Consider the following 25,634-nt stretch of genomic DNA (forward strand, 5'->3'; position numbering starts at 1 on the left):
AAATGAAATCTACTGTAGGTACTGGGAAGCCGGCTCACAGAAAGAATACTTGCTGTGCAAACATGAGGACCTCAGCTAGACCACTGGAAGGAGGAAGCAGGAGCTTACTAGCCAGTCAGCCTAGCTGGAATGCCAAACTTTTGGCTTACGGAGATACCTTGGGTCAACATAATACCGCAAAGAGCCAAAAAGGGAGGCACCCGAAGACTTCCTCCAACTTCCACATATCCGTGCACAGGCATATACACCTGCATACTCATGTGCATGCATCATATAAATAGAGCTCACACCATCCCAAACCACACACAAAGGCAGGCAGGCAGGCAGGCAGGCAAGCAGACAGACAGACAGACAGACAGACAAATGTATTCTAGAGAGTAACCCATCTCTGACATGGAAGTGAACTAGAAGAACCTAGAAACAGTTTAAACTTTCTTTATGGAAAAACTGAAACTATCATAACATCATAAATAAATAAATAAATAAATAAATAAATAAATAAGAGCTATAAACATTTCTATACTATGTGATATTAGAAGGAAACTTTTAGAAGAGCTTTTTAAATTGTTATTACCAAACACAGAACAAAACCAAAGAAAAATATCAGTTGTTTCCATGGAGTAACATGTGAGCAATGTTAAGGTGTAAAACTCATCCATGACTAAATGAGTGAACTTGCTGGGAGACAAAGTCCATCACAAGACAACCACTGGCTATGCACTAGTATTCTTACAGCAGGGTCATACGTCTGTGCCATCCAAAGTCATTCTAACACAAACATTTTTAAAGATGCTAATGGAGAAAAAATGGAAAAAATTCAACCCACAGTAAAAATAAACAACTCCTTGGTGAGATGGCCAAATTGACGGCTAGGGAAGAAAAAAGGGACAAGATAAGCCTGGGACAACTGATGCTGCTGCTATAATCTGTCCTCAAAAAGTGATTGAGACAAGATGAAAGATTGAGAGAGTCCTGAGGACCAAAACTCAGATGACCAAAGCACCAAAGTAAGAGAAAGAAATAGATGAAATCCAGAGAATAAAATCTGAGTCTACAGGATAGAGAAAATATTCATGAGTCTATTTTGATACACTTAAAGTACATACTTCAGACAGCTCTTCCTTACAGAAGAAAGAAAAGAAACAGAAAATAATACTAGCCAAACACCAAGGTAATAATATTCATTCAGATACAAACTATCACCAGAATTTGAAATTAGAAACTAAAAGCATGATGAAAATAAGGTAATTAACATAATCACAAGGTACCTTCCCCATAGGACACTTAATTGCAAGGTTAGCATGCAACTGGTACACAAGCCTAACATCAGCTTACCAGTGCTGATCTCACCAGATGAATGGGCATACTGATACTGTGTGCCATCCAGTAAGAGTCACAATAGCATTTCTGTAGTATTCTTACCCAACAATTGTCACTGAAACATTAAACAAAAACTGGAGGTATTCAACACAACCAGTACTTTTCCAAAGTAATAACAAAAGGCAAGAATTTTGGAAATGTTTCAGACTGAAGAAAATTAAGGACACTGTGGTGATTCGAATGAAATGTCCCCCATTTTCTCAGCTTTTTAGATACCTGGTCCCAGTTGCTGGTACTGTTTGGGGAAGTGAGTTGTGGCTTTGTTAAAAGAAGTTATGTCTCTGGGGGCGGGATTCTGAGGCTTAAAAAACTCACACCATCCTCAGTCTACTTTCTGTCTCATGCTTGTTGTCCAAGTTATAAAAGCTCCAACTGCAGCAGCCACGCCTGCCTGCTGCCATGCTGCCCCACCATGACTGTGAAGGAAACTCTATGCTCTGGAACTCTGAGCCCAAACAAACACTGTTCAGTCAGTTGCTGTGGTCATGGTGTTTTATCACAGCAATAGGAAGTTGCTAATACAGCAGCAAATAAATGTGACTCGTGAGTGATTCGGAGTTAGATTCTGGCCCAGAGAAAACACACACAGAGACAATAAACAGGTAATGTGTTTTTCAGACAGTATTGAGGTGAACTTGAGCAATCACTGCTTCCTGGATAGCAGAAGGAAAAAGTGGTGTCAAAAGAACTGCTGAGGCTGAGAAGATAGCTCTGCTGTTGAGAGCCCTTGTGCTCTTCCACAGGACCTGAGTTCAAATCCCAACACTCACATCAGGTGGCTCACAACCATTCCAGTTCCAGGAGACCTGATACCCTCTCCTGGCATTCACAGGCACACAAATAAGTAATAAATCTTTTTTTTTTTTTTTTTAGTTTTTTTAGGGTGAGACATTCTGTTACATAGTTGTTGCCTAAGGTTCTCATAGCAACTGGGAGTCCTCCTTTAGTGACTGCTGGAGCTGCTTTCTGAGGCAGAAATTACACACAATGTGGAACATCATCCTAACAGTGCAAGAGGCGGAAGGAAACTAGGACACACTTAGTGAGTTAACACAACCCTTCTACAGCTCTGCAAAGGTGGCAGTGGTCAGCAACAGTGTGCCTGCTACCCTATGAAGCAGCCAGACAGGCCCAGATATGCAGGATCCCCTGCTCAAGAAAATGCAAAGCCCTCTAGGTTACACGGCACAACCAGACACCCCAAGTTCCTGCTGCCATGCCTTCTACACCATGACAAACTTGTATCCATTCTTAAATGATGACCCAAAATAAATCTTGTCTTCCTTGGTTTTGTTGAGTATTCTGTCACAGCAGTGAAAAAACAAGTCCTCTTCCCTTCATTTACACAGATGCACTATGCCAGGTAAGGCTACAAATGGTGGTGCACACCTTTAATCCCTGCACTCAGGAGGGAGGCAAGTGGATCTCTAAGTTCCACAGTAGCCTGGCATACACTGTAGTTCCAGGACAGACAAGGTTACGCTGAGAGAACACCTGAACACAGGAACACCTGGGAGGGCACAACAGACCCTCACATGGTCTTCTGATTCTATAAACAAAGTAAAAGAGAACTCTTGGCTTCCATTTTCCCATTTATTCTACTTTACCTCTTTTTCGTGCATGAAAAGTACGGGTGAGACAGGAGATAGCTTCCCTTAAGCAGTTAGGGCAGCACTCCTTAAAGACACAAGGATAAGGAGTCGAAGACTTTCTTCACCTACATAGTAAATTCCAGGCCACCTTGAGCTATGAGACTGTATCTTTAGTAAATTAAAACAGATTTCTAATTCTATCCATAACATAAGTTTTCTTAGCTTAAATGCAGAAGTAGTAATATTTGGATATATTATACAAATATATAGTAAACACATTTAAAAAATACACTAAAATTACTATCTGTTTCAATACCATTAGTAGAAACTTTGCATTCAGGTATACGGCATTGATCAACACTGTCTCGTTGACAGTTGACAGCTTTTAGAGGGTCTCACTGAGTCTCCTCTGAGCTCTCTTTTTCTTCTGCTGCAAGAAGCAAGGCTTCCTAAAACCTTCCTGCACTACACAACACTGCATTATACGAGGAGCAGGGGGAGGGGGTGACAGTAAGTGACTACAAGGGAAACTGTTCGTGTCTCCTAAATTCACACTGTGACATGAACTGTAACAACAGAAAGTCTGAGGTGAGTACACTCTGACTTCTCTAGAAGGGCTGGGTTTCCAGTAACCAGTGAAAAGATTCACTACTACCAGAATTTCTAATGGGAAATTACCTGGTTTGGGCCTTAAGAGACAGTAACTAGAACAGTAGATGAGGAAGCTACCTATTTAAATCTATCTGGCTTTGGAGATCTAACAGAGAACAAGAGCATACAGCAACTATCTTGAGAAAATATAAGAATCATTTTACCACATCCCAAAACCATAAAGCATTACCTGATAAAGGATTATTTTGCCAAGAAGGAATCTGAGGAAAGTGTAAGTTAAGAGTAATATGTATCGGACCTGGAGAGATGGTTCAGCAGTCAAAAGCACTGGCCACTCTTCCAGAAGACCCTGGTTTAACTCCCAGAACCCACATGGTGGCTCACAACTACTGTAACAGTCCAGGGGATGTGACACCCTCTTCTGGCACCAATCATGCCTGTGATGCACAGAGTTCCACACAAACAAACACCCATAGGCATAAAGTAAAATAAAATAGTATTTTAAAAAAACAAAAACAAAAAAATGGAGGAATAACCTTTCACCATCTCCTCTTTTTTCATCATGCTATTTAAAATACCAAAGTAAAACTAGGCTAGAGAAAGCAGCAATGAGTATCAGAAGATGAAGTTATTTCAGGAGGGACTATCAGACTGGACAAGGAACCATCTTTAAAGAATGATGAAATGTCTTTCCTTGTGGCAGTGTTTTCATGACATATACATATCTCAAATCTCTTCAAATCATACATTTTAAATAGATGAGCTCATTTCATATAAATTATGCCGCAGTAAAGTTGATTGAAAGTACTCAGGGAACAGCAGCAAACAAGCACATGTGACAGTGCCATTTGCCATCCCAGTGCACATAGACAGATGTTTCTATCACTAACCTTTGATTCAGATCTATACTGGTGGGAGGGCCATGTGGCAAGAACACAGACAGGCCTCTGAGGAACTCAAAAGGATCCCTGACTTGTGGCTTGCAAGGAAACAGAGACATCAGCCCTAAAACCCTAATTCTGCCAACCAGGAAGCCTCTAAGACAAGCAGAGCATTAGGAGGAGAGGCGACAGGCAGATGAACTTCAGTCAGCCTGGGTGTTCCTGAGGAAGGACCCAGCGGTGGCAGCAGATCCAGACTCCTAGGCAGACTGTCAGGTGCTGAGTTTGTAATCACTGTTTATGCAGCCGTGAAAAGCAGGTGACTTCTCAGATGTGAAAACTATGACTTATTTCTCTTTAATGATGCCAATCTTGATCACTAACCCAAATTCCAATACATCACATTAGCATAAGTGACAATTCAATCTCCCCAGTCAGTTAAGATAACATACTTAAAACTTCACTTTAAAAAAGGATGTAACTTGGAAGGCTGTGTTTCCTCCATCAACTGTGTGCACAAACTAGATTATAAATTTAGTGTGCATCTGTCTGTCTTCCTAACCAACTGGGGAAATGAAAGAATGGGGGGGGGGGTGTTATAAAGAGAAGGGAAAGGAACGAGAGAGAATGGAAGAAAGAGGCAGCCTCAGTTCTCATCCACGCCTACGAGAATCAGTGAATGGTAAAAAAAAACTCTGAGATCCAGCATGGCCAATTCAAGAACTTTAGGAAATATCTTGGTATTTATATATTATACTATAATATATAGATAGATATAGATATATAGAGAGATATTTTTATACAAGTATATGAAGTCTGAAACTAAGTAATAGGAAAAACAGGGCCAGCAAGATGGTGATTCTTCCCAAGGCTGACAACATGAGTTTGACCCCTGGAACTCACCTGGTGAAAGAAAGGAACTGCCTCCCACAAGCTGCCTCTGACTTCCTTACCTACATTGTGGGCATGTGCCCACAGGCCTACATACACCCACAGGCACCAACACACATGCACACATGCACGCGCATGCACACATACAAAGAAATAAATCAATGTATAAATAGTGAAAAATCAGTAAAAGGAAGAATTATACATGCTCTGCCAAACTTAGAGAATACATAACTAACTGCCCCCGAAAAGAGACCCCCCACTTCTATGCATGGGCTGGGCTCGGTTCTATTAAAAATACATAAGAAATGAACTGGCAAACAGTGCAGGCAGTATAGGGTAGCCATTGTTGTCTCCTGCACTTGATCTTAGGTCAACTCCGAAGTCAAGGTGAAACTGTAAACACACACCATCTTCACACCTAGCTTGCACTATGAAACAGGAGTATGTGAGAGGAGGATAAACACTGCAGTATCTGGCATTAAACACTCAGCATTGTTTCTAGTAATGGATTCCTACAATACCAATACTAGCAGCCACTTTAAGAAAGAAACCTGTGGTAGAAAGGTCAATAATGTCCAAGGACGTGAAGATCTTAAGACTCTGACTCTCTGCCCCAATCACTCACTAGCTTCCATAGCTGACCTCAGCACCAATGATGCATTTTTAAAGGAGAAGTTACTTTTTTGCTGTGGGTATGTATATATGATTGTATGTTACTGTACATATGCCACAATATGCATGTGGAGGTCAGAAGACAATCCTGGGGGAGTCAGTTCTCTCTTTCCACCATTTCAGTTCTAGGGATTAAACAACGTTGCAAGACCTGGAAGCAAGTACCAATTGAGAATCTCAGGACCAATTCAGACCTTCTTCCCCACGTATTTATTTTATTTTTCAATGTGGGGTTGGGGCATGTACACATGAGGGTTGGTGCCCCAGCAGAGAGATATAGGGGGTTATGAGCTGGGGGTAGGAGTGCTGAATCTAGGCCATCTGGAAAAGCCATACATACAAGCTCATCTATGGAGTCATCTCTCCAGCTACCCCATTTTGATATTAAAGATTTCTTAATCTTTAATAAATTACTAGGTACTCTACTCGTACATGTAACCTCTGATACATTTTTTTTATAAAAGCCCAGAATTTTTAAACATATATAGCATCATTTACTAAAAAGTGGTGGGCTGCCCACCTAGCATGCACAGGGCCTGGTTTTGAGTTCCACCACTAAAATAAATAAACAAAATATTTTTTAAAAAACAATCTCCAGGCTTAGCTCTTGTAAGGAAAAAGAATTAAAATGTGAAACTTTTAAGTCTCCCAGTTAACATACAAATATACTAGGGCAGATATCAGAAGTACTTCTTAAATGCATTATCAATAATATACTGAGTAGGGACTCATTCTAAACAAAGTATAGAATTGAAAAAGTGACATACTTTAATTGACCAAAAAGAAGTAACATTAGGGAAATATTCCACAGAACCACACTAACTTAAACAACATATTCAAGAGATTAACAAGTATTAATTCTCAAATTTCTGCTACGCTTCACACACATATCCAACCATAATTTAATTCATAGATGATATTTCAAAGTTTCATCTCCTTCTCTGAGAACACCAGTGCATGCCTGTAATCCCAGCAGTGGGGAACTAGAGGTAGAAGGATCAGGAGTTCAAGGTCAGCCCATACTGCCTGAGACCTTGTCCTAATTAGTTAATTAATTTTTTAAAATTATGAATTGAATATAAAATTGACAAGTCACTTCACTCTACTCCCCATCCTGGCAGTGCTAGGTGCCTTGTACTAGGCAGGCACACTACCACTCAACTGCACCCACTGCATCCCTGCTTCATGTTTTAAGTATATTTTACCTTAATAAACTCCTGCAAGTGAAGCAAAATGTCTTGGTAACCTGGCAAAAGTGACACTGAAAACTAAGGCTCATGGAAAGGCATTCAAATACAGACTTAAATTTTACCATGATTTTGAAAATGGACACATACTTGGAAACTGCTTTCCTCTGAGCCTGTAATCTGCTTCTAAGAGTGAAATCCTACAATGTTTGCTCCTGTGTAGTGCAGCTTACAGAGCTTCTAGGAGTTCAAATTCCTAGCCTTGTGTTCAATGCTCTCAATGTTTCCTCTTCCTACAGCATGAGATAAAGAAAGAAGTAAACTGTAAACACTGTGTGGGGGAGTCCTTAGCACGGTGACTGACACACAGGAACCATTCACTAAGTGCTAATCATGACTGTGGTGACAAATATCAAATTATTCATTTACTAGATGATCAAATCTATATGCCTATCCCCTAGATTCACATAATTCTCCCTCCTAGCTAATTACATGTAAATTACTTGGGCAAGTCTGAGGCTAAAATCCATCATCAGGAAAGAGATGCAGTGGCGACTTCCTTACTTCCAACTGAGCTTTCCTTCTTCAAGCCTCAATGCCTCAGCTATGGCCAACATTTGAAAAAACATATTCATTTGGTTTGCCTTCAAGTTTCATTTAGCATTATTATTACTTAATAACAGCTCTTATATAATGTAAGGCTAATAAGACATTCTTGTTTTTTCAACAAACACAACACCAGAAGAGGACCATGAATAAAGAAGAAATCAATCAAGAGCATCATTTCAGCCCATTTTAGATCAGTTTCTTAAATGGGTCATTATCCCATCGGGGATTACACAGCTCAGCGTGCAGGCCATGAAAAATTTGGCAATGGTAAAAGTTTCTGAACAGACAATATCTGAAAGATAATTAGAAATCTAATCTCTTAGACAAAAGGCAGATGTTTGTTTGTTTGTTTGTTTAAGATAGATTTATTTACTTGTTTTATGTGGATCAGTGTTTTGCCTATATGTATGTTTGTGTGGGAGTGTTGGCTCCCCTGGAACTGGAATTACAAACAGTTGTGAACTGCCATGTGGGTGCTGGGAATTGAGCCAGGTCCTCCAGAATAGCAGCCAGTACTCTTAACCACTGAGCCATCACTCCAGCCCCAGAAAGGCAGACAAGTTTAAAGAAAAGTTTAAACTGATTGTGTTGTGTCAAAATCTTCCTACTAAATCAAGAGAAGCCAGCATAAGGCACATTCTCCCAGGGGTACAAAGCAGTCTTAGTACTACATGCTTCCTAGAAATGAGGAAGAAGGAAAGTCACACAGAAAATATCTACTATGAAGTTTTCCCTCTCAGGCTGTAGAGATGGCTTACTGGTTAAGAGTGCTGGCAGCTCTTGCAGAGACCCCCAAGTTCAGTTCCTAATACCCATGTTGGGTGGGCCACAACCGTCTATAACTCCATCCCCACAGAACTAGATGCCCTCTTCTGGCCTTCACAGGCACTAACACACATGTGGCATTCAGAGAGACACACACATAGGTGCAAATAAAAATATATATATATCATATAAAACTTGCTTCTAATTTACTCAATAAAAATTTGCAGACTACCTCTACAGAAGGCACTACTAAGCCCCTGAATAGACAGATAAGACAAAATAATCTCTAATCTCTTCCAGTTTAAAGATTATTGAAAAGATTTTCTGTGTGTTCTCTTCTGATGTTTGTTCACAAGCCATACACATCCTATGTAGCAGTAATGTTAAGGTATCTGGGGGAGGGAAATTCACTAAACAAAGTAAGACATGACCCCTAGGCTCAAAGAGAGTAGAGAAAGAAACAGACTCACATCAGATGCTGTAAAAGCTAAAGACACTGTAAGTAAAAAATAACTCACTCTACTTAATCAGGGCACATTTCCTAGGATGACTTTTTAAGTAGGATCTAAGAAAAGAAAGACTCCTCCAGGCAGAGAATAGTAGGGTACAGAAGCAAATATACATGAAAGTATTGTTGGCCTTCAACATCTATAGGCTCCAAATCCACAGACTCAACATCCTCAGTTTAACTGAAGAAACACTAAAGATAGAAATAAAAAGTTAGCCTTTAAGGTCAGCCTGGTCTACAGAGCAAGTTCCGGGACAGCAACGGTTACGTAGAGAAGACCTGGCTCAAACAAAAAAACAAAAAACCACCAAAAACCAAACCAACAAACAAACAATAGCCTATAAAGTGATGTTGTACTGGAAGAGATGGATCAATCAATAAAACAGTCTGCTATGCAAGCATGGAGACAGTTCAGTGCCTAGGATGAATGTTAAGCACTAGTCATTAAGCCCAACAACAGTAGGAAGCCAGAGACAGGTGGATCTCTAGAGCATAATGGCCAGTCAGCCTATCCCAATGGATGAGCTCCAGACTCAATGACAGACTTGTCTCAAAAAATAAGAAAAACATGTAAGACAAAACAGATGTCAACCTCTGGCCTCTACCCACACATATGCCAAGAGTAGACACACACAAAGAAAAGTTGCTTTGTGCAACTGAATACACACATTTTTTTTGTCCTAAACATAGGGTTTTAAATTGTTTACATCACATTCACACAGTGTTAGTTAGAAGTAACCTAGAGACAAGGTATTCAAAGTGATACAGTTGGTTAGAAGCAGTGCTGCAGATTCTAGCAGCCTTGGGAGATTCTAGAACTAATACTGAGAGACAACTATATACACACATATATGCGCACACATACACACACACAAATATAAAGTATGCATATGTTTTAGATACCTGAAGGTACAGCCAGTCTTTTGCATACAAATGATAAAATTCAAGTGAATGACAAAGACTGAAATTTATGTCCCTACTTTCTTAGCACACAAGCAATACCAAGAGAGACAAGTCTGCTCCTCCCAACTCCTAAAGCTTTAGGCTTTAGGCTGATAGTCTCCCAGGAATTAGATGATGAGACAGCAAGTTTGCATGTAGATAGGATCTGCACCAGAAAGGCTACCAGCCCAGAGTCCCCTGAGGTGAAAATGCACAGAAAGGACAAGAGCAAAGAAAGGAAAGGCTCCACAAGGAACAGCAAGATTTAACTTTAAACAAGGAGAAAAAGATAACAAGAGAAGACAGACAGTAAAGTCCTTTGCTTGTCAAGTAATAAAACAAGACAAGGAGAGAAAAAGAACACACAAGGCAAATTCCCCATCAGGTCACTTCTGTAACCTGGATGTGTGCTTTTCCTTTCAGTGTTCACGTCGCTCGCTTTACAACACAGGAGTTCTGGCACTCCTCTCTCACAAGCCCTCAGTTCTCAACACACTTTTACATGAGCAGATTACCAAATAAAAAATTAATAAAACCTGCCAGGAATGTGGAAAACTTTTCACAGGTTCAGAAAGCGCCTTTTAAACTGCCCTTTCACCTTTAAAAAAAAAAAAAAAGTTTTACCTATTGACTTCCCTATTAAGTCTTTCTTAGAATGAATATTAAATAAGTCCTATCCATGTTTATGTTTATCAACAATCAATTCTTAAACAGAATCTAACTGATAAAGTATATAAAAAAAAAACTGATCTAAATGAAAGAGTGGGGACTTAATTACAAAGCAGGCTCCCTGATACTGGCATTAATGGTATTTTAAACCAGATAATTTTTTGCTTTGAATAGTGCCCTATATATATCATTTATAGCAGTTTCTATAGTCATTAGATCCCAGCAGTGAGCGAGTTAATTCATTCCTCTCCTCCTTCTCCCACACTGTCCCCTCTGCTCCTCCTGTCTTCTCTCTCCACATAGCTGAGACCATCAGAAACACCTCCACTGTGAGAGATTAATTACTACATCAAGATAGTGTTGCGATCTCATTTTTCCTAAAAGCATCCGTAAGGTAGGTATTTGTTTCCCTACCATATGGATACACTGAAGAGAGAGAAAGGAACTTGCCAAAGGTCTTACAATCAGTGTGAGCACCCACATGATGGGCCTTGAATTCCTGCTTTATAATCATTGTTACATCATCACATTTTCATGTGATTTTTGAAAAGTAACATTGTATCATTTAAAAAAAAGAAAGAAAGAAAGAAAGAAAGAAAGAAAGAAAGAAAGAAACCTAAAACTGTGACCCATTAAGAAAATGGAAGTGAAACTGTAAGCGCTCCTAGTCCTGGTGGGGGATGACAGACACAAGGGCTCTTGAGCACTAAGGCCAGAGCTGCGGCAACCACAGTGGCTACATAACTCTCAGAAAACTCACAACACTCACTCCTTGGAGCAATATTATCCTTTCTTCCTAAGTAAGAAAGCTCAACTTGAAATGGAAAAGAGGTCTGTAACCTTAAAAGATTCACAACTCAATTGACGATACAAAAAAAAAAACAGGATTTTTTTTTTCTTTTGGTTTTTCGAGACAGGGTTTCTCTGTATAGCCCTGGCTGTCCTGGAACTCACTTTGTAGACCAGGCTGGCCTCAAACTCAGAAATCCGCCTGCCTCTGCCTCCCGAGTGTTGGGATTAAAGGCAAGCGTCACCACCGCCTGTCTAAAAATAGGATTTTTAAAATGAGACTGGCAAGCTAACTATCCTAGCTAAAGAAAATGAAAATGGAGGAAACACAAAATGGGAAAATGCTGCTTAAACATGGAATACATTTAAGAAGAGGTTTTCTGTGAACTGTCTCTTGAGTGTGACAGAGTTGAAAGGCCAAAGGTGGGACGCTGGGGAGAAGCGAAGCCAAGACTCAAACAGAGGTGGAGGACTGGAAGACAAAGGCTGAGCTAACCACCTTAAGCAGTAAGCCAAGGCAATGCTGAAAGCCTTGAGGCTACCTTCCAAGGAAGACAGGCAGCTGGGGACAGAAGCCAGCAGGTGCTTCCTAACTAAAGCAAAGCGACACAAGCAGGGGAAAGACAAGCAGGTTTCATTAACGGTGGTTTCCAATACACAAAATCTACCAACCCAATTTCTTTCTTTCTTTTTTTTTTTTTTTTTTTTTTTTGGTTTTTTGAGACAGGGTTTCTCTTTATAGCCCTGGCTGTCCTGGAACTCACTCTGTAGACCAGGCTGGCCTTGAACTCAGAAATTCAACTGCCTCTGCCTCCCAATTTCTGTTTTGCTTTATTGTATGTGTCCTACCTCCTCCAACCAGAGATAAGTTTCAAGCAATCAGGTATTTTTATTCTTTGTTCACTTAGATCAATGCCTGACACAGTGGGTATTCAGTAAATATCTTCTGCTGAATAAAGACAGTATTCAAAATAGGAACATATTCAAAAGCAAAGATCACAAATGACATCAGTTTTTGAAAACAGAGCAACTTCACAAATACAGCAATAACATAACACTGCACTATGTATTACTACAGTGATTAGCACTTAGTGGGCACTGAGCCAGATACTGCTAAAGGCTCGCATGCACAATGCCACAGTCTTCCTAATACCATGAGTGCTGTAGGTACTATTATTATCATTACAATTTTACAGGAAACACAATGAACTTGAGCAATCAACTCAAAGCTTGCCTCTTAGCTCTTTATATACAATTATTAGCATCCCTCTTACAGAAATCAGAAATGTAGGGTAGATCAGACCCTTTGTCCAAATGTTCTCTTATCAGGTATAGTGGAAATTTTACCACCCGGGGACACACTGATTATGTAAAAAGGATTAGAAATTCAATGGTTTAATGAATCCAGATGTGGAAAAGCCAAGAACAAAAATCAATCTTCTAGTCAACATTTCAAAGTGTAGCAGATAACAACCGGTAACACCCCAGGTCCACAGCCCAAAGAAATAACAGGGTGTGACCTCTGACTAAGACTGACCTCAAAACTTCCGGAGACAGGCTCCCCCAGTTTACTTTTCAGCCCTCCCTCTTCTGTCCTGCTGTCTGTCCCTTCCCTGTACCGTCCACCCCTCCCCCCCAATGAATTTTATAACAAGTTTAAATATGTTTCCTACTCCAAATTTCTCAATCCAGTAAATTAAAATCTTATCTTCCTTAAATAAAAACAACACCACTGTGTAATGATCCGTAGAGAAACGCCCTGCACTCCTGCATCAAACTCACAGCTCAGAGCTACTGACCACACAGAAGGCAATAGGTGACTACGTTCTTATAGAAATCAGGATCCTTCTTGAAAATAACTGAAGTGGAAAGAAAACTAGAGATGACCTAGCTATAATTGTTACCAAAAAGAAAAAGCTTAAAAATTGAAATTTTTAAAAATTAGATAATCATCAAATTGACAATCTAACAAGAGCTCCACGTGCAGATAAATAGCCTGATTTTGCATTTAAATCACAATCTAAAGGAAAGTTGCCTACAAAGGAGAAAATAAAGCATGAAGATTGGAGCATAAAGCATCAACATCATCACTGCTAAGAAATGTTTCCATCTTCTATCCTGCCTGTGAGCTTCTATAAACTTAAATGTATAATTCTGTCAAGTAAAATTTAAGTAAGAGCATAACCAAGTGGTCCTCAAACCAGAAAAACCTTCCAAATACAAAAAAAAAAAAAAAAAAGAAAAAAAAATCAAAAGAGTCAGAGATGGGTTGGATGTTAAAAGCAGACACTGCTCTTTCGGAAGGGCCCAGTTTGTTCCCAGCACCCACACTGGGTGGCTCACAATCCCCAAAAACTCTAGCTCCAGAGGAGCTGACACCTCTGGCCTTTCCAGGCACCTGCATAAGTGCACACACCTATGCAGACATACAGATCTATACACAGAATTAAAAATAACATAAACCCTCTCTTTAAACCATTAAGAAGCATTTATTCCTGTAGATGCTGTTAAAACCGACTATTCTAGACTTGAAGAAAAAGCTATCTTGTATTTAAGGCACATTACTTACACACACACACACACAATCATTTTATGAAAATAAAATTAGGTATCAACTAACAATGTGTTCACTAAATCAAGGTATTTCCATCTTAGTCTGAATAACTGAGAAAGCTAAATCTTGTATCCAGCTTTACGATTTCCAGTGTTGAAGAGGCAGTGGTGGCAGTAAAGGTATCAGTGAGAACTGAGAACTGAATCACATTCCAGGATCTGTCATGGACAACTTAAATCATCATCACTATCAAAAGAAAGAAAAGAAAAACACTAATTGTTCAAGAATAAAGAGGAAACCTTTCTGTTCCATGCACTACTTGAGGTCTTTGGCAGTTAACTACAAGTCCAGTGATATTTGATTAAATCTTTGTCTATAAATAGTTCTGTCATTTCCCTAGTTTTTAGGACTTTTTAATAAAATGTTAATAAAACATATATTCATTTTTGATGCTTATGAAACAGGACTACAAACTCAAGTGCTCATTTAAATGTTGGATAGAATCAGCCAGGCAGAGATGGCACACACCTGTAATCCTGGCAAAGGCTCGAGGCCAGCCTGTTCTACAGAACTAGTTCTAGGATAGTCAAGACTACGCAGAGAAACCCTGTCTCGGGGGTGGTGGTAAAGGTGAATTGTAGTTAGTGGTCTGAATAGGAATGGTCCCTATAGACTCATGTATTTGATTGTTTGGCTGACAGTAATGAGTGTTACTATTAGGATGTGTGGCCTTGTTGGAGGAAGTGTGTCACTATGTACGTGAGCAGGCTTAAAGGTCTCAAATGCTAAAGCTAGGCCTAGAGTGGGACTCACTTCTGTGGTCTATGGATCCAGATATGGAACTCTCAGCTCCTTCTCCAGCACCATGTCTGCCTGCACACTATGTTTCCCACCATGAGAATAATGGACTAATCCCCTAAAACTGTAAGCCAGCCCCCAATTAAATGTTTTCCTATATAAGAGGTCATGGTGTCTCTTCACAGCAATAGAAACCGTAAGACAGAAATGTTGAGCAAAATAATGGCTGACTCGGGCCTTCTACTTACATTACACATTAAAAGGCATGTCCCTTAATAAATTAACATTGGTGAATTATATATATGAGCTTCGCCCAGCAAACCTTGTGGAGAGCATGCTTTCCCCAGTGAGTGGGTACTGAGGAAGTAGCTTGTTCAAGGTAAGGAAGCTAAGAAATGGATTCTCAATTACCTGAGTATTCTGAGTATTCTGCCCCAAAAATGTGATTGTGTGTTCCTAGGTAAATGAGAGATGAGCTAGCAACTTGTTGCTGGTTCCAGGAATACAACCACTGATTGTAGTTAGTTATAAATTGCTCACTACTTTTGGTAAAGCAAATTCACAGACCTAGAACACCATGCCACGTTCTATCTCTTCTTAAACTCCTAAAAAAACAGACATCCTAAAAGAATCAACCAATTGTAAATAATCATACTGATTGGTGTTACCAGTATTGGCAAGTGGACTCTGGCGGCACAGACCTATACTCCCAGCACTGACAGCACTTGGGAAGCTGAGACAAAGGGCTCTCAAGTTTGAGGCCTATACAAATGACTTAGTGAGTTCCAGGCTAGTCTGGGCTGAGAAAGCCCAAGGTAAACACAGTGTGTTCATAGAGACTTCTCAGAGGGAAGGTAAAGTGTAAGTGTATTAGCCTGATTACACACTAGCTTTTAAGATTTACAAACATCAGAGAAGTCATACAGCACAGAAAAAAGTATTTACCATATTATACCAATACACAGATTCACAAACAGGGAGGGAAAAAGAACTAGCTCTTTCCAAAGCCACCCAGATTTCTAGTAGTTGTTCTGCAGGTGGAAGCAAAGGGCAGAGGCCACAGATTAGCAGCAGACCACACAGGACCTACCTGACTGAAGCACAGCTATGCTTTAGGAGAAAGAACAAATAATAGCTGATGTCTTGAGCATTTCCACCTACACACAAGGAAGATATACAACACAAATAATGCTTCTCATCTTCTCTTTTTTAAGCTTACCCTATTAGAGAAATTGAGTGTACTTAAAAAATGTAAAGGAACATTTTATAAAACTTTTCTTTTAAATTAATCATTCTACTGTCCCAGGGCTCAGTGAGAATTGCAAATGTTTATCAAGGATTTCACAATCTCAAAATGTCTTAGGAATAATTTTAACTATATTTATATGTAAACATGTAATTACTAGAATATGTATAAATGTCATATGCACTTAGGAAACATACTCCATTTGCATACATGAAAGGTATTACAGAAACTATCAGTGAGGTAACATCAGAAAACTGCAAAAAAAAAATCTAATTGTCTGTTTTCAAGCCTACCAGAGAATGATTTTATACTAAATAAGAAGAGTCTCAAAATAGAAATATGTGATGGCAAGAGTTCACTATTTGAAAACAAATGTACTCATCTATTTGCAATGATAATGAACACACACCAAAAAGCTCACCATTCCTGGTCTACTAAGTGTTGCCAAAGTAAAATATTTCTATTTGAAAATCCCTACAGACATGAGAGTGCCAGTGTCATTTAACTTTATCACCCATCTTTTGATAAAATTATTTTTAAAAGCAAAATGTTTAAAGTAAGATTTTTAAAAGATCAAGATAAAACCAGGCATAGTTATAGATCCCTATAATCTCAACACTCCAGAAGATAGGGCAGCAGTATCTCACACTGAAAAGCAGTCTGGGCAGGAAAGACTGTCTCAGAGAATTGCACATGCATACAAATTAAAGAGCCTACACCCCACCCCCAAAAAGAAAAGTATTGTCAGATTATATCATCTTTTATTCAAAGAGCAAAACAGAAACTAAAGTATCTACTAAATACACAGAATAAACAGTTCCATGTGAGTTCTATGTCTACAGACTCAAGCAACCAAATTGAAAAATATCCAGAAAAAAAAGTATAACCTTATAGGTTTGTTGTTGTTGTTGTTATCCCTCCACAATACAGCATAACAACTGCTAATGTGCTACTTTATTGTATTATAACAATTATTAAATACTTTATTGTATTTATTACAAGTAATCTAGAGGTGAATTTTAAAGTACACAGAAAGTGGTATGTAGATATACATGTGTGTATATACATATATATGTTTATATATATGAGCATGTTATATGTAAATACTTTTATTACATTATGTATGGCAGGGATGGCACACTCTACACTGCATATATGAAGGCCAGGGGACAACTTTAGAGTAAATTATCTCCTTCCATCATGTCCATGGTAGGGATGTCTGAGGGATGAAACTCAACTTCTCAGACATGATGTCAAGCTGTCTCACTAATTCCTTTAAATATTTCTTTATTTTACATAAGAGAATTAAACATCCTCAGATTTTGGTATCTGCAGGGGTCCTATACAGAGGGATCACTATAGTAAATACAGTTCTGAAACTAACTAAAAAGGGATCACTATTGTACTGTATTATTAAAATAAAAAAAAATAGCAGTACCATGAAACAAAGTTTGTAAAGCCAGGGTAAATATACTAGCATCTAATACGGGTTTCTGTTGACATATGAAACGAAAGTTTTAACATTAAGCCAACATTAAACATTTCACTAAGTGAATAGCTAGTTCTTTCTAGGTAGTACATTTGTATATATTTAGTCTTAAAGATAGCAATGTTGTTTAAAGTAAACATTCAAGTGGTTTAGATAATTTAAGATTTAACAACAAAATGAAAATTCTGTACTGAATTCTTCACACTGATTTAGTATACGATTATGATTTTAAGAAGTAGAAGCATTAACCTTAACATTGATAGAGTCTGACTTAACATCTTTGTCATTAAAAGCAAAAGCTTTATACTTAGTTTTGAGAACCTTTCAAAAGTAAGCTTATAGCATTGAGAGACGCAGCTCAGAGCGAGAATGCTTGGTTAGCAGGCCTCCTGCGTCTGGGTTCCTAGCCCCAGTGGCAGTGGGGCACAGAATTAACTTCTTCCTTAACAGATCCTTTTAGCCATAACACAAAACAAGTGTGTCCCTACTACATACCCATGTGTTTGCATGAGAACGCCCCCCCTCACATATTTGAATGGTCCCCAGTTGGTGAACTGCTTTGAAAAGGCAAGGTGTGTCACTGGGGTAAGCTTTCAGTTTCAAAAGCCCACACCAGACCCAGTCTCTCCTGCTTGTGGGTCAGATGTGAGCTCTCAGCTACTTCTCCAGTGTTATGTCTGCCTGCTGCCTGGCTCACCCAGAATGGTGACCATGGAGTCACCCTCTGAAACTGTAAGCAAAATTAAGTGCTTTTTTTTTTTTTTTTTCAGTAAGTTGCCTTGGTCACATACTTGTGACAGAAATAGAAAAGTAACTAAGACATCAATTATAGCACCTTCTGGTAAGATGAAGGTCTCTATTTTTCAGATCTATTTACAGAACATCAAGTCTCTGCTTCTTGGTCCGTAATTCTCATCACCATAAAGGCAAATCATCATTACAATGGCAGTCCAGAGGAGCACATCTCATCTAGAAAACAAAAGAAATGGCCAATCTGGCTTTCTAGTGTAACTAGCTTACACTAGTAGATGCTGGTAGATTTAGATGTCCTCTGCCAGGGAGCTATAAACCTCCGCCTACAGGCCAAATCCCATCTACTTCTTGTTTTTATGCATGAGATCAGGAACAGTTATAGCACACTTCCATATTATCTACAGCTGTTTTCACATGGCAGAAACTGCTGAAAGTTGTGACACAGTATGCTGACCCACACAGAAAGGTTGCCAACCCATTCTTTACGTCGTCCCACAAGACTTTTCAAAGAATCATTTTCAAAGTATATCTAAATGAACTGCTGATAACTCACACAGACTCTGGAGTCCTCTAGTACTAAGACACACAAAGGTACAAAACTTCCAGCCTCTCATATAAACAGCACAACTATCAAGGCAAAGAATATTGATGTTACCATTCTCCATCAGAGTCCCACCATATTAGTAAGTCACATTAATCCTAAAAGGTTGCCTTTTAAATACACTTAAGCATGTCTACACCCATGGAAGAAATGGGGGAAGTAGCAAAAGACCCCTATATTGCAGATATTCCAATCCCTATCTACTCACCCTAAAATAATTGTAGACCCACATCCTTGTTTAAAAATATCTATTCCAAGAGATTTCTGCCAACTGGATGCTCTCTTAAGAAGCCAAAGAAAAACACTGAATTCAAACAAAGGATCATAATGATTACATGTTTTTATTCACAATCTTTTATCCTTATCAAAGCCAACACCAAAAGCTAACCATAAAGATGCCTGAATAGTCTTTTTTGTTCGTTTTGTTCTTGTTGTTTTGTTTGTTTTTTTCAAGACAAGGTTTAGCTGTGTTGCCTTGGCTGTCCTGTAACTTACTCTGAAGACTAGGCTGGCCTTGAACTCAGAGCTACAGGGGTCAGCTCTGATTAAAGGCATGTGCCATCATTATCTAGCTTGGGTTTGTTTGTTTGTGTTGTTTAAATATTCCTAAATTGTAGGCTGTTTTTAAGTTTAAGTTTATACAAAAAAGTATACCTAACACTTCTGTACCAACACAGGGATGTCCCCCCTATACACACATTGTAAGGACACAAAGATGCACATTTCTGAAGTAAGAGAAACAGCCTTCCCTTTCATCAATGTTTAGCCCCACTTCATTAGTATTAAGACCAAGCTTAAAATTATAATAATGAGCCAGGCAGTGGTGGCACACACCTTTAATCCCAGCACTCAGGAGGCAGAGGCAGGTGTATTTCTGAGTTCGAGGCCAGTCTGGTCTACAGAGTGAGTTCCAGGACAGCCAGGGCTACACAGAGAAACCCAGTCTCGGGGGGGAAAAAAAATTATAAAATGCAGGGAAACTGTAATGACCTTGCATTTTATTTATAAATTCCCTAACAAGGTCCTATGCTTTCTGAACTTGTCTATGTCAGGATCTGAATGCGCTACTGAAAACCTGTAACTACTTCTAAAACAGAGTCCCATGTCCTGGGACTGAATGGTCGCTATGTTACAGACTGCTCCTCTTTCCAACTCTCATTCCCACTCACCTGCGAAGCCTGTCTTCTGGGGACTGTCTCTCCTTTTGATACCTGTGCTTATACCAACACAAATCTGCTTCAGGCCCCAAAATTTTAAATTCATTTTTCAGCTCTTAATTTCGTATCAGTAATCTCAGAAATCTAAAGGCTTAAAAATGACTCCCAGCTACGTACACTGTTAGCATATTACTCAAACTATTTTGCAGTCTTGAAAGCTGCATGGGGTGGGTCCTGAGGATGTAGCTCAGTTGGTAAAGTTCCTGCCTAGCGTGCACAAACGCCTAGGTTCCATCCCCAGCACTACAAACAGAAATGGCAGCAGCAGCACCAGTACATTTAGCACTCAGGAAGTCCAGGCAAGGCGAGTACAAGGTAAAAGGTACACAGCAAGTCCAAGGTCAGCCTGGCACAAGAGACAGAGACGAAAGAAGAGAAAGAACGTGAAAAAAGTTTTAAAGAGAGAGGGAGGAAAAGAAAAACCATGAGCTAACACATGAACTATACAGATACCTAGCTCTTAACCCCAAGTTCAACATCCAAAGCAAAGCCTGCTACCCTGTTTCTGATTTACTCATAAGAAACTAGCATCATGCTAAAAAACATTCAAAACATTTCCTTTTTCGTGTCTCCTCCTGTGCTGCCCCCTAGATGACCATAATATAAAAAATGTTAGTCTCCTAATGAGACAAAATCCTAAAGCCAGTATAATGTCTGTCCCAAAATATAATTTCTCCCAATCACCTGAAACTACCTTCTTTGGAACACTGTTTTCAAATTCTCTTATACAAGCACAAACTGACCTTAACTCTAGTCAAGAACTTCCCTCCCTCAGTAGGTATTCCTACCAAGCTAACTTCCTAATTAGATCTCATCTTTTACTTATTCTGACACTAAGCCCTTAACATTTTGTTTGTGTATGTTCTTTTCTTCCTGAAAGAGCCTTTCCAAGATTTGGCTCAGACACTCCAATTATTCCTGGGTCATCCAAAATCAGTATTTCCCTAATAAAAATGTGCAACTGCATTCCCTGACACAGAGTGATCTTATGAGTAATAATGGTAATATATGTCCCCTTTCCTACATTTCTAAGAAATGTATTTATTTTTACTGCTGCTACTGCTACTGTACTACCACCACCACATGCCCACACATGCGACACAGGTCAGAGAACAACTCTATATGGTTAGTTTCTCTGTCCACCTGTGGTTCTGGGCATCAGACAGACTCCACATCCTCAGACTTGCAACAAGCAGCTTTACCCACAGAGCCTTCCCACCAGCCCAATCTTTCCTAAAGTTTTGTGCAATTTGTATTTGGTTGTCTCTGTCACCCTCAAAAGACTGAAAATAGCAAATGTCTTGTTATCACTACATTCAGTAAAGTACTTCCATAATTGAAAACCAATTTACACACAAAGCAGGTACTCTGATTAGATGCAGTACAAACTCACAGTACCACTCTCCTTCTCTCCTAGAAGCAAACTATCAAAGTCTAAGTTTCTCAATTATCATCTTTTGCAAAACTGGAATGTATGACTTTATCAGGGTAGCAAAGTAAGGTTAGCAGATCCAAAAACATGTTTTATTCTAAATCTAAAGTTAAATTTACCATTCAATATTTTCATGCTAATTCCCACTTAAGTAAAATTTAAAGTGTCTCATGAAAGCATATGAAGAACAAAGTATCTAACAACAACAACAACAAAAAAGGCTAGGAGATCCAAAAAGAGGGCAAAGTTATCCAAAGAAATGGGGGGTTGGGGGAGGGAGGTACTCAAAAAAGCTGTGACATGGCTGGCAGTCAGGGCACATACCTTTTAATCCCAGTCAGCACTCAGGAGGCAGAGGCAGGTGCATATCTGTGAACACTAGGCCAGCCTGGTATACAGAGATAGTTCCAGGACAGCCAAGGTAACATAAAAAAACAGCCTTGAAGAAAAAAAAAAGTTGGGACAGATGATAGTAGAGATTAAACAAAATCTATAAAAGCAAGGTAAGGTAAATTCACAGTGTTTTAGCATTCCTCAAACAAACTATTCTGAAAGATTGAGAAGGCTGGTCAAAGAGAAATACATTGCTATATAATGCAGAATGATAAACTTGGAGGTTCATTATTTAAAAAGAGGAGGGGAGAACAGGTCCCAAACATTATGAAATGTGAAAAACTTTCAAACAAATTTAATCATGACCCTCAATGGAGAAATTAAGATGGATGGATGGGTAGATAAATGGATACTCCCAAGTTTCCAGTCATTTCTACAGAGCATCTTTATTCTGCCCACATTTAGCTGTCTGGATAGACCAGAATTCTCAGTCTACTACCTATGTTCCTTGTTACACGAAATTGTACAGTACGTTAAGCCTTAGGATGTCTGGCTTAACCTTACATATGTGAAGCATTACTTTTCTATACCTCTAATTTAGCAGAGTGCTAAATGTTTTCCTAAAAGAGTATAAAGTCTCAAGGTCGACAAGTAGAGCCAAATAAGAAAAGCTGCATGCATGCCCTTTCAGTCCCTAGTAGAAACCTAGTAAAAATGTGCTATCACTTAAAACATATTACTCCCTCAGCACACACACACACACACACACACACAGAGAGAGAGAGAGAGAGAGAGAGAGAGAGAGAGATAGAAAGAGCTGCAGCAACTTTTAAATGAAATGGTAATGTATTAAGTGCTCTCCCTGAAATAAGTTTCAGTGAGTTGTGCATCTTAGAAACTCAGATTTTCCTGAGCCAACTGAAACATGCAAGCACCCTACACATCGGACTCTGTAGACCTGGGAAATAAAGCGTTGGGGGCACCAAACTCCCCTATGCACTAAAATGAAATCTGGTCTTTCCATCCAAGGCAACTTCAAAAACAATAGTTAGGAAAGGAAAAAAAAAAATTAAGAGTTGATTCAAGTGATTCCCACGTGGGAATCCATGGGAGTTTCCCTGAAACAAAAACCACTGCCAGAATGAGGTTGCCAGGAAAAGGCATGGGACAGAGCTGGCTATAGGCTTTCTGTTTAGTGTCCAGAAAGGTGCAAGTGTCCACTCTGGAGACACAGCTGCTCTAAGAAAAAACTCCGAGTACTTGCACTACTCCTGCAAACTGACGCTTTCTCCTATTGGTAGAAAGGAAAGGTTTCCACTGCCAACCCTCCCGAGGAACAGCCGAACTCCAGCATCAAAGCACCCACCCGCTCCCACTTGTCACCTTATAATGTTCCCCCTCCCCCGGGTCCACTCACGCTTCAGAGTCGAGCGGTGGCGCTGACAATGTGGCTGGCTCCCTTCCTCCTTTGGGCTGAGGCAGGCAGCTGCGGAAGGCTGGCTAGGCGCGGAACTGAGGAAGAAGCGGTGCTAGCGTCGCTCCACCAAGCAGCTACCCGGGTCTCTTCCGCGCTGCTGGGATAGAGGCGGCGGCGGCAGCCCCGCTCGCTCACCGCTTTTTCTCTTCCTGGGTCCCTGCAGGCTGTGGTGGCTTCAGCCCGTCCTGGGCCACTTGTCCCGGGACAGTCACGATCAGAAAGCTCGAAGATTTTGTTTGGGTAAAGTTTCCTCTGGGCGGAGGCTGCAGCCGGCCCCCCAGGTCCCCCCCGGCCCCGCCGCCCTGGGGGGCTGGGGCGGGGAGGGGGCGCCGAGAACTCCTGGAGTCCCGCCGAGGAGCCCGGGTGCGGCGGCAGGCCCAAGGAGAAGCCCCCCCAGAGGGGGTGGAGGGGAGGGGAGGGGAAGGAGAGGACAGCGGCGCCGGGGCCGCTCACCACGCCGTCGCGACCGTTTCACATCGGGGTCCCCGCCCCCCCGGCCCGGAGGTGTCTCCTGGGCTGGGGGCCCCGGTTCATACACTCCGCTATGGGATGCTACGGCCCCGGGCGGCCGGTGTGGACAGCGGCAAGGCTGGGGACCCGGCGGGCTCGGATCGGCGCCGCCCCCGCTCCCGGCTCCCGCATGTGTCGCGGCGGCCGGGACCCCCTCCCTACACCTCGGGGGGTCCTTCGTCCCACAGTCCGGGACGAGGCAGAAAGCCCAGCCCCTCGCGGGCGTCCTCTCCCGGCTGAGCAGCTACGAGTCCGGACGCGCGGCAGCCGCCTCCCTGCCCCCCGGCCGCGGGCTCCGGTTCGGGCTCCGGCTCCGGCTCTGGCTGGGGCTCCGGCTTCGGCGTGTGCAGCAGCCGCTGCCGGCGGGGAAGGTAAGGGGGGGAGCCGACGGCGGCCGCGGCTCCCGATGGCCCGGGCTGCGGCGAAGGTCTCGGCGGCGGCCAGTGCACGGGTGCCGGGTCTCTCGGATGCTCGCTCGTTCACTCGCTCTCACGCTCTCCCCGGCGGCGGCGGCAGCGCCCGAAGCTCAGCTTCTGTCTCTCTCTCTCTCTCGCTCTGTGCGGGGCTCTCGCCTCACTCCACAGAGGGGCGGGAGGAGAGTGGCGCCCAGCGATGACGTAAGTCGCCTAGCAACCGCTCTCCTCCCCCTCCCTTCCCCTTCCTCTCTGCGCCTTCCTCTCCGGGCCTCTTCTCCCCATCTCCAGCCACCCCGCCCTGGGAGGCTGCGGCGCGTTCTGATGACGCACCAAGGGAAGAGGAAGTCGCGATCTGCGAGCGGGTGGGTGCGCCTCGGGCCGCGGGACTGCTGCTGCTGCTGTTGCTGCTGCTGCTGCTGCTGCTGCTACCGCCGCCGCTGCCGCCGCCGCCTCTACGGCCGCGTCAGAACTGAAGAGAGGAAGGGGAGGAGCCCAGGCGAGCCTAAGCTACCGCCTGATCTTACCCCTGACCCTAGGGCGGCGCGGAGAGGGAGCTCTGTCGCCGTTCCCTTCGGGGCAGGTGCGGACTGCTTCTCTGGGAATGAGGAGGAGGCCCGGGATCGAGCCAGGGCGCGCACCACCCGAAGGTGAGGCTTTTGGCCCGGAGGATCCTCGAACCGAAAGACGGCTGGAAAAGTTAACCTACAGCTAGTGGCTGCACCTGCTCCCGGGAGCGAACGCCCCACCCTTCCCTTGGCGTGGGGTGAAACCTTGCGCCGCATTGTGTGTAGTAGTGCACTACGAAGGTTTGATGAGTGAGTGTGTGAATGAATTAATGCCTCTAGCACAGCAATAGCGGGACTCGGAGGTGATAGTGGAAGCGCACGCGTTTTGTAAGTTGAAGCGTAGAAACTAGAGAGTTGTACTACATCTCCCTCCTCACCCCCACCCGCCCCCTGCCACGAAATAAAAAGGATGCTGTTTCTTCAGAATCGCAACTTCAGGGTTTTGTGGGAAAGGAGGCGAATTGGCAGGACTGGGGAACAGAGGGCTGAAAGAGAATCAACGTCTAGGATATTATTTAGAGGATTTCTATGTTTTCAAGGGGCGAATGTAGTCGAGCCTCCCTTTTGAAAGTAATTCTTGCTTGTCGTTTGGATTTTTTGGAGCTTTTTAAATTTTGTCATCAGAGTGCCCCTTACCATCTTCAAAAGAGTTTGGCGCCTCTCAGGTCTTTTTCTTAAAAGCGCTCTCTCTCTCTCTCTCTCTCTCTCTCTCTCTCTCTCTCTCTCTCTCTCTCTGTGTGTGTGT

The 25,634-nt window shown here is 41.6% G+C and overlaps 1 protein-coding gene across 3 annotated transcripts in view; it reads right to left on the reverse strand.

The window, feature by feature from the left end:
• Fbxw7 (F-box and WD repeat domain containing 7) overlaps positions 1–24,506 on the reverse strand; it is a 161,775-nt gene extending 137,269 nt beyond the window's left edge. For all 3 annotated transcript variants that reach the window (XM_029475516.1, XM_021158294.2, XM_029475514.1), the window contains exon 1: positions 23,338–24,506. The gene's annotated coding sequence lies outside the window, so the exon portion shown is untranslated. The remainder of the gene's footprint in view (positions 1–23,337) is intronic.
• Between the last annotated feature and the right edge of the window lie 1,128 nt (positions 24,507–25,634).

This window comes from Mus caroli, unplaced genomic scaffold (assembly GCF_978045245.1).
Source record: "Mus caroli unplaced genomic scaffold, Mus_caroli_1 scaffold_3, whole genome shotgun sequence".
NCBI lineage: Eukaryota > Metazoa > Chordata > Mammalia > Rodentia > Muridae > Mus > Mus caroli.